This window comes from Phoca vitulina, unplaced genomic scaffold, assembly GCF_004348235.1.
Source record: "Phoca vitulina isolate PV1807 unplaced genomic scaffold, GSC_HSeal_1.0 scaffold60, whole genome shotgun sequence".
Classification (NCBI taxonomy): domain Eukaryota; kingdom Metazoa; phylum Chordata; class Mammalia; order Carnivora; family Phocidae; genus Phoca; species Phoca vitulina.
This window is the reverse complement of record NW_022589763.1, coordinates 1,895,497-1,905,257: the sequence shown is the minus strand read 5'-3', so window position 1 is coordinate 1,905,257 and position 9,761 is coordinate 1,895,497.

Sequence of the window (9,761 nt, the reverse complement as noted above, 5' to 3'; positions counted from 1 at the left end):
CAATCTGTTTTTTTTTTTTTTTTAAGATTTTACTTATTTATTTGACAGAGAGAGACACAGCGAGAGAGGGAACACAAGCAGAGGGAGCGGGAGAGGGAGAAGCAGGCTTCCCGCTGAGCAGGGAGCCCGATTCGGGGCTCAATCCCAGGATCGAGTTGAAGGCAGGTGCTTAATGACTGAGCCACCCAGGTGCCCCTGCAATCTGGGTTTTCATGACTCCCAGATGAAAGTCCTTGAAAAAAAACAAGTGTGCCTCGATGTATCCTGGTGAAGCATTTGGATTCTGAGAAAAAAGGAACGTATAAAGTAGACAGAAAGGTACCCCCTTCCAGCTACCCACACATATCAACCTGACAAGAGGTTAATATGGAGAATGCGCAAAGGGTGTCTATTAAAATGAAGAGGAAATCCAACAGAAGATGGGGCAATGGATGGAGACCTTGTTCTTAGAAGGGAAATGGAAGGAGTAGGCAGAGAATAGCTCCACCTGGAGAATATGTGCACGTCCTAATCCCTGGAAACTGGGAATTTGTTACCTTTCATGGCAACGGGAATGAAATTAGCAGACGGAATTCAGGTTGCCAGGCAGGAGATATTAAAATGAGGAGATGGTCCTGGGTTATGCAGGGGGGCCCAATGGAACCACAAGGGCTCAGGAGCATGGAAAAAGAAGCAGAAGACAGGGAACCAGAGAGGTGGCTGCTTAGCAAGGCTTGACCCAACATTGCTGACTTGCTTGAAAAGCAGGAGAAGGGGTCCTGAGCCAAGGAGAAGGCACCATGAGCCAAGATGGGCAGGCAGGTCCGAGGGATCACTTTGTACAGTCAGAAGGGGAGAAGAGAAGACATAAAGGAGGGAAGAGGGAAAGAAACATTTCCTCTTGCATGTTTCAGGCAGTCCTATTTACTTAGCATTTTCCGTATTTTGTCTGAGTGGACGTTCATACGGCCGCGTGTTCCTGAAACACGAGACAGACAAGACCCATTTCAGCCTTTCACGTGGAGGACAAGAAAGGTGGCGCAATCCTGGTTGGCTTAGCCCCCCGCTGCCCTCAAACTGGGCCCACTGTCCTCAGACCGTTCAGTTCAAAGGTTGTCCCTTTATCCCATCAAACGTTCACAGGCAAACCTACATCCCGTCTATCTGTGGCCTCGGGACGGGCAGAGATGCTGTACACGGAGTTGCCGGACTTCTTCCCACACGGAGGCAACATATTCTCTGCCTGCTCTTCTCTCCGTGATATTTCTTAGTAGAATTATTGCCGTGCTTTCTGCCAATTGCAAAACCCTCACTTGGCAGCTCCGGCATGTTTCCTTCATGAGGCTGGGCAGAGGGGCCACAATGCTACCTCTCACGTATTCCTCAGCGGCTCCTCGGTGTTTTCATGGTGTGGGACACGGGGTGGAGACGCTGGCTAGCCTCGTGGAGCACCTGCACTTTTGTTTGCATTGCATGTCTTGGGGGGGGGTATCCCATGATTTTCGAGGTGGCTTCTGGGAACTGAACGACACGCATTCCTGAGGATGGAATTGCACAGAAAAAAATCGTCACCGTTTCCCTTGGGAGCTAACAGGCAAATACAACCTACCCACTAACTTTTCCTTCATGATGTTCAATTTCCATTACAACCGTCTTGGGCAACTTAAATCCTGCCAGTCCCCTTTACGCCTGAACGCACAGCCAAGAAACGGGGTTGGCTTCGAATAAAAGAAAACGACATTTTTGTTCCTGTGAAGCGCTGCGTATATGTTGTATTTCAGACCTATAGATTGATAGTCTGTGTCAGCTGATGGAGAGAGCCTATGGTCTTCCGGACGTGGGCCCACCTGGATACCCATGAGTGCCAGGTGCTTCATTTTGAAAGGATGGAGATAAGCGAAGGCGGGTGCAAGTCCTCTCAGCCAGAACAGGAACAAGCATGCATTTATTCTAGAGAAAATAATGCACAGAAAGCACAGGGACTGTTTTCTTCATAACAATCAAAAGGCTGCCATGCACATGAGGTTTCACAGATACCCTGCCTGGCCCTTCAGGGTGCACCTGTGGCTCGTGGTACGTACAAAGGGAGGAGTTTTGGGGTAATGGGGCCGGCTGAACGTGGAACACACCTGCCTTTGAAAGAGTCAAGCTCCTATCACTGGGGACAGTCAACCAATTAAGTCTGGCCTGCACTTGGCAAGGAGGTAACCCAATTAATTCAGCCACCGACCGGGTGATAAAATCCCATGGGGAACATATAACCAAATAGGAAACTGCCCCTGTTGCATTTTATTTCCTTTGCAAGCCCAGTGATCTCTTTTACTTCAGTCATTCTGCAGTTAAGCACATCAGCTGTGATTTCTGCTACTTGACGGAGATTTTAACAACCAAAGCTAGAAAAGGATGCAGGTCATCGGACGTCTGGATTCCCTCCATCAAGGTCATGCTCCCATGATTGCAAGAATGTCCTTACTTGCAATTAATTCCGCGGCTTCCATTACATATGCAGGTTATTGTTTCCATATGTGGAAAGTATGTATATTCTATCTGTATTCCTTAAAAAAAAACACACACACAAAAGATCTAATTTTCCAGGTGTTTAATAGGTGGGTTGGCCCCAGGGTTGAGGGTTATGTATCAACATGTTACTTTGCTTTTTTACTTACTTAATAGTCCTGAAATGTTTAGTCTCCGCTCGAAACAGTTACATAAGATCCCTGCACCGCGCTTGTCAGTGAAGGATCCAGGGTATGGGGCTCAGTAAACAAAATCAGCCCCTCGGCGATGCTCCCGCAGGACGCGTGGGGAGACGGTGGGTGGTTCATTCACAGCACGGATCTCCTGTTTTAAGATCCTAATTCACGTGCGCTCTGCACTTTCCTCTAGGACGAGAAGTAGCAGGGGCTCAGATTATACTGTTAAATTTGTGTATTTTTGAAAAACACCATTTATGCCACCTGATTTTCAGTGAGTGCCTTTGAGAAGCACCTTTATTTCATGTATTTATTTTTTAGAGATAGAGAGAGACAGAGAGAGCTCGGGCAGGGGGCAGAGAGTGGGGAGAGAGAGAATCCCAAGAAGACTCCACACTCGGCACAGAGCCTGATGCACATGGGGCTCATCTCACGACCCTGAGATCATGACCTGAGCTGAAATCAAGAGTCAGATGTTTGAAGGTAAAGTCGCTAAAGTGGAGGGGACAATGATCAGATTTAGGGTGTCCTGTTGACACTCGGATTAGCAGGAGGGCATGAATATCTGGACGTGGGAGGCCAGGTACTGTGTGGTTCCATTTGCGTCTCAGATAAATTCATGCATAGGGTCCGAACGCAAGGTGAGCGGTTGCCGGGGGCTGGAAGACGGGGATGGGGAGTGTCCACGTAATGGGTCTCCTTCGAGGATGATGCAAACATTTTGGAGCTACATAGCCGTGATGGTTGACAACACTGTGAGAACACGAAATGCCCCCAGGATTGCAGGCTTTAAACCGGCTTACAAATGTGGACCCTTACCTCGGTAATCATTTTCAGGAAGGACTGAGACTCACGGAGACCTCGCTGTACTTCACGATAATAATAAAACAAGACCGAAAACAAAGCAAATGTATGCTTTCTTTTGTACATTTTCTTACCAGTGTAGTACTGGCTTTGTTGTTCTAGAAAGTGCTGAGTCTTCCATGATCATTTGTCCTAATTGACACCATTTTATAAAAGTTGGGTTTAGGGGTGCCTGAGTGGCTCAGTTGGTTAAGCATCTGCCTGAGGCTCAGGTCATGATCCCAGGGTCCTGGGATCGAACCCCATGTCGGGCTCCCTGCTCAGCGGGTTCTCTGCTCTGCTTCTCCCCTGCTCATGCACTCTCTCTCACTCAGTCTCTCTCATTCAAATAAATAAATAAAATCTTTAAAAAAATTTGGGTTTATATTTGAACCCTGATTGTTCTATCTTTGAGAACTTTTTTCACTGCACGTTAAAAAACAACAACAAAGCAACTCAGCTCAAATTAGGAAAGCAATAGAGGTGCGAATTGGTTTAGTGGGTACTGAGAAGGTCCTGTTAATGTTTCTGGGAATCACAAAACCATGCAGTCCCTGGGAACGCTAACCTTGGACTCGAAGCTGCTGGCCTCGTCTGCCTCTCTTAGGGTGCACCTGCCTCTGCATGGCTCCAGACAATAGAAAAATAAAGCGGGGGACGAGACTGGAAACTATAGGGGCAGTGGTCAGGGCACGACTTGTCAAAAGGGAAACACTGAGCAAAGACCGGGACAAGGTGCTGGAGGAGGTCATGGGGGGAGCTGAAAGAAAAGCAATCTGAAAACAGACACAGTCAGTGCAAAGGTCCTGGGGCAGCAGCTGGCCCGGTTGAATCAGGAAAGAACAAGGCCAATATAAGAGGGAGAGAGACTCTCCCATATATACACACACACCCTCAGAATGGACAACGAATGTTTAGGAGAACAGAGTCTGTATTCTTGGACCCTATTCTCTATATACCAAGGTACAAAAAGGTGTCAGAGAATGGGGAAGGCTTTGGTGAAACTACTGCTCTCCAAAGATGGGCAGCCGTGTTCCCCTTTTCAGCCCAGGAGAAAGTGGGCTCTAGCAGAAGGCTGTCTTGGGGGAAAACTCGACAGGTGTTCCTGGCAGTTTGGGGAACGTGGACGTGGGCTTACCAGCACACCCAGGGTTTGTTCCGGCAAAGAATGCGAGTGTTCCTTCCACTTTATTCATAAGTGAATTCTATTTACATCTTTAAAGACCACATTCCGAAGCATATTTGATGACTTTGAAATTTGGTTTGGGGTTTTGTTTTGGTTCGGATTTTCGTTTGGTTTTGTTTTTGGATGCCTAAGCTGTTTTGCCTACAAACACGCACGGGCATTGACCACTGGGGGAAAATCAGCATGTTTCTCTTTCCTGACATGCAGGGTAGGGCCACTGGGCACGAGGATTTATTCCTACTTGTATGTTTCCAGAATGACTTAAACTCTCCATAACGCATTTTCTGTCCATTAATGAGGCTACTCCTTCCACTTGACATCACCAAAAATCGGGAGCCTTACCTGCATGCATGCATCCACAGGTGAAATTTGGGGGACCCACTGAAGGGCTGGGTCCTACGAGCCTTCAGAGCTCAGAAGGAGCTTCTAAAGGAGCGCACTTCCCCCGGAAATGCCCTCGAAGAGACTTGGTGTGCATTCCTAAGAGGCAGCTCGAACTGGGCTCGTAGAGTTAGCATGAACACAGGCCAAAATGTCTTGTTCCAAAAAAAAAAAAAAAAGTCTTCACAACCCTTTTTGAGCATGTTGAATATTCTTCAAGTATAGGACATCTTTCTCAGATGAATATTTTCAAGTCAAAATCGAGACCTTCGGCAGTTCTTATTTTGAAACGTGAGGCGGATCTCAGTTTCTGCCAAATTGCCATCCAGAGCTGAGGTCTTCGAGGGGATGCTTTAGTAAGTGCTGAGATCTCCTTGCCTGCCCCCGTCTGCCTGCCCCCGGCCTGTGCAGTGTGCAGGGGGGTAGGAGGGAGGACTAATTCCATGACCTCATCCCCCTGCGGTGGTTTTCCACCAAGCACAATTTGGAGACCCAGAGGGAAGGAGCATGTGTTTGCCCATGACTTGCCTTGTTCAAGACGCTTCTGCTCAGCTAAGGGGTAGTGATGGACCGATACCCTTTGTGTTGCCCAGAAACCCCTTCTAGTGCATCCCCCACGACGGGCTTCCCAGACTTCGCATCTACACACCATGCTTTTTCTGTACGTTGCTGCCCTCCCAGCTGAGCAGAATTTTCTCCAGCCCATTTTGCAAAGATGACTCCGCTGTGCTTGGGAGATTTGCAGAGTGTCTCCGACAAACACCTCTCCTTCCTTCGGCAGGCTACGCCGCTTTAAATCACGCTGCTGAGAAAATCTGGAAGCATTTTAGTGTATGCAACTGAGCAGGCAATTTCCGACTCCTGTATCTATGAACAAACGGAGCAAAAATACCCCCTCGCATTCGGCAAGATTGCCAGTAGCCTGCATCCTCCCTGAAGGTTTACCCTAGACACACGGGGGGCCAAGTTTCCCACGGAACATTCCGCAGAGTCTGTTTCTGCTCCAATAAAGATACGTCCCCACCAGCGATCCGTGCACCCCAAGGGATTTCCCAGCTATGCAAGTAGACATTTCCTGAGTAGACGTTTTTCTCTGTCTCCGGGTCATCCCACAGGATTGACGGTCAGCCAGACAGCAGTGGGGGGCAGGGGTGGGAAATGGAGGCCAGTCACATGACCCAGAAGCGACGTTAAAAATCCCTGTTAAGCAAAGAGCCACGTCATTCCCTGGCCATGCACGGCCTGTCTTAGAATATTAAACTCTCCCATTCAAAAACCACAGCCCTTATGAGCGTCACCTCATCCAAGAAACTGCCAGTGTATCCCCCAGAGATCCTGTGTTGGGGGAAAGACTGGGGGGAAGGAGGATGAAAGCCACGAGAATGCACTAAAAATAAGTGAGGCTAGGTTCTCCCGATGGTAGATGCTAACACAGACACGGGGCAGCTGCTGGGTTCTCTGTATGCCCTATCCCGATGTGTTGATACCCTACCCCTGACAGGTGGGCGTCACTCTGTCCTTCTTTTATGTTTGGAAAAGCTGATTTTAGGGAGGGCGAATGGCATGGTCTGGGCTACCCAGCTAAGAAAGAGCAAGCAGGAGGAGGGGGGGAAGCTTGAGCCCAGCCGTCTGACCCAGTTACCAATTGCTCTGCCATGCCAGGGGAAGTCTATACCCTTTTAACAAGAGGAACAGTGCTAAGGGTCTCATAACAATGCAGATCAGGCTCACAGATGGGGGGTTCCCCACAGCAAAGGACTGTAGGGATTTCTGAGCCATGAGCTTTTCGTATCCCCGTGTTCCTAAAAAGAAAAGCCTGGTCAAGGACAGGAATTGGAGGCTGGGGACTGGTCCGGCAAAGCCATTAGGATTTCCGTCTGAATGCCCGCGTGCAGAGCATTGAATTTCAAGAGCAGACACATCTCAGTGATGCCTTTTCCATGTATCCGCCTTCCGAAAGCTGCCTGCTGCCAGCCTGCCGACCGGGGCATCTGGGCACACAGGAGTCGCTGCCCCCATAAATGGTAGCTCGGGGCCTGTAAAAACCACGTTTTTGTGCTAATAGATGTCTCTTGTAGACCAAAGACCACAGTAGGCAAGAGCTCATGACCAAGTACATTGTCTTAGCTTGGGCGTCTGTAACAAAATACCATAGGTTGGGGGTCTTAGACAACAAGATATTTATTTCTCATGGTTCTGGAGGCTGGAAGTCCGAGGTCAAGAAGCCGGCAGATCTGGTTCCTAGAGTGGACCCTCTTCCTGGCTTATGGATGGCTGTCTTCTCTCTGTGATTTCACATGGTGGACAGAGATAGGAACCTCCGATCTCTTCCTCCACTTACAAGGGCACGAATCCCACCATGGCGGCTCCATCCTCATGAATTCATCTAAACCCAATCACGTCCCAAAAGCCCCACTTCCTAATACCAACCCATGGAAGGGTAGGGCTTGTACCTATGACTTTGGAGGGGACACAATCCAGTCCGTAGTGTATCTATTGTCAAAATTCTGGTTCAAGGTGAGAACTGCCACTTCACGTAAGAACACGGGAAAGCAATATCTGACAGATGGCTACATGCACCATGCATCCATCAAGGCACATGGCATTGGACTCCAGTGGACTCTGGCCAATAGTGAGGTCAATACCACTCCTCGGCTCCAAGCGCATTAGAGGTAGCTACAAGCTCTCCTAGCTGGTTGACCTGCCCTTCATCTTCTTCCCTCCCCAACCTGCACCATAGTGCAAAAGGGAGAAACAGGTGAATTTAACTCAACTGACATGCATCTCTAAGCCTTCTGCATTCAAGGAAACTTGTTGGCACTTGTGGAGACAAGCAAAACATGGTTCCTGCCCATGGAGTTAACCACCAAGGAAGCCGGCAATGCTGCGAAGACCAAAGTCAAAACAAAAGGATTAAATGCACCAAAGTATTGATTTTTTAAAATTACGGAATCACTGAGAATCCATAACGCTATATTCATGCATTTGTTGTATAACTCATGGACTGACTTAATCTACACATTTCTTAGCAGAACTGAACGTCATCCGGTCCTTCATTCTGTCCATGCATTCCATTGAGCCCCTGGCGTATGCTTATCTCCACGCCAGTCTCCAGGTTTCAGAATGTTACCATTTATTTAGAAGCGGGTAAGTAATTCGCCATAACTAAGCAAAGGGCCACATGGGTGGGCAGGAAAGTTGGGAGATGCTATGACAGGAAGTTGGGGAGGAGATTATCAAGGTAGGGGCAGCAAAGAACAGACTCGAGCAAGTACGTCAAGAAGAGAACATGCATGGACACTGGGAAGAGAAGACTATTGTGGAATCTCCACCAATTCCTCACAACCAGGCGGGCCAGCAGATGCAAGGTCATTGGGACCGTCTGGGAAGACCTTGGCATGTCACCCACGGGCAACTTCAGGACTTGTTTTGAGGATGATGGCAACCGTCCCCGTTTGGGCGACCCACTGGAGATTTAGTAAAGAAGGAATTGGTGGAGGAAGAGGCCGACAGAAGTACCAGAAGGCTAGACATGAGTACCCCTACCAAGGCAGCGAGAGAGCTGGGCGTGGTGGCCCACCCATTCTTCCAAGTCAGGATCCACTTGACTTGGCGACTAGTTGACCATGAGGTCCCACAGAAGAGATATATGGGGAGGATGATGTGAGTTTCCAGTTCAGCTGAGTAGAGTGATGGCAATCCAATCAATAAATATCAGAAGATGTTCTGGGGACAACACTTTTATAAATCCAATTGGTGGGTTTGGGGCACTCCCAGAAAGAGAATCCCTAAAACTAGTCCCTGAAAAATATGTCAACACACATTGTTGAAAACCAACGCTACAGAACCAGGGAGTCGACCCATTTAGGAAACAGTGCCTACGGCTGACCTTCCTAGCTGTGGACGCCACCCTGGGCAAGGGGCGGAGAGGAATTCTGGACATTGTGCTTCTTAGGAGAAACTGAGGCAGCCCAGACTCCATGCATCAGAAGCAACTCGGCCCCGGGCTTCTTTGGGGCCACCTCCTAAAAGCCCGTGGCAGAGTGTTGGGCGTGCATCAGGCTCTACCAGGATCTCTGGAATGTTCCCTTCCTCGCTGTTGACCCTTGGACACATTTTTTTTTTTTTTTTTTTGTCTTCACAGTGGCTCTATCCTTTTGTCCCGGGGGGCGGAGTGGGGGGGTCCTCCGCTGATGATTGTACTCACCTGAGCCCTTCCTACCTTCCTCCCGTCTGATTCCCTCTGGAAGGCAGACGGCCTTCTCTTCCCTCCCCTTCTGAGTTATAGACGCACCACCCTCCGAAGCTTTTGTCCCTTGCCCTCTCCCCAGCCCGTTCCTACGTCCCCCCGGCCAACACCCCGAGGCTCCCCAGAGGTCCCCGCCCTGGCGCTGCCCCCGCAGGCTCCTCGGGGCGGGAGGAGCGCAGTTCCACCTTTGTGGCAGGACTCTGGCAGCTGCAGAGAGGCGGGCGTCCAGGAGCGACAGCAGACGCGGGAGGGCGTGGCCGCGGGTCTCACGTTGCAGCGCGGCCTGCAGCTGGGGCTGCCCGCGGGGCGCAGCCGGCTCCCGGTGCACACGGGTGCAGAGAAGCTGCCAGAGGAAACTGCGTCCCGCCCGGAGGAGTGCAAACCCTGCTCCTTCTCCCTTCCCCGGAAAGCCAGCGAGCGTCCTTCCAGC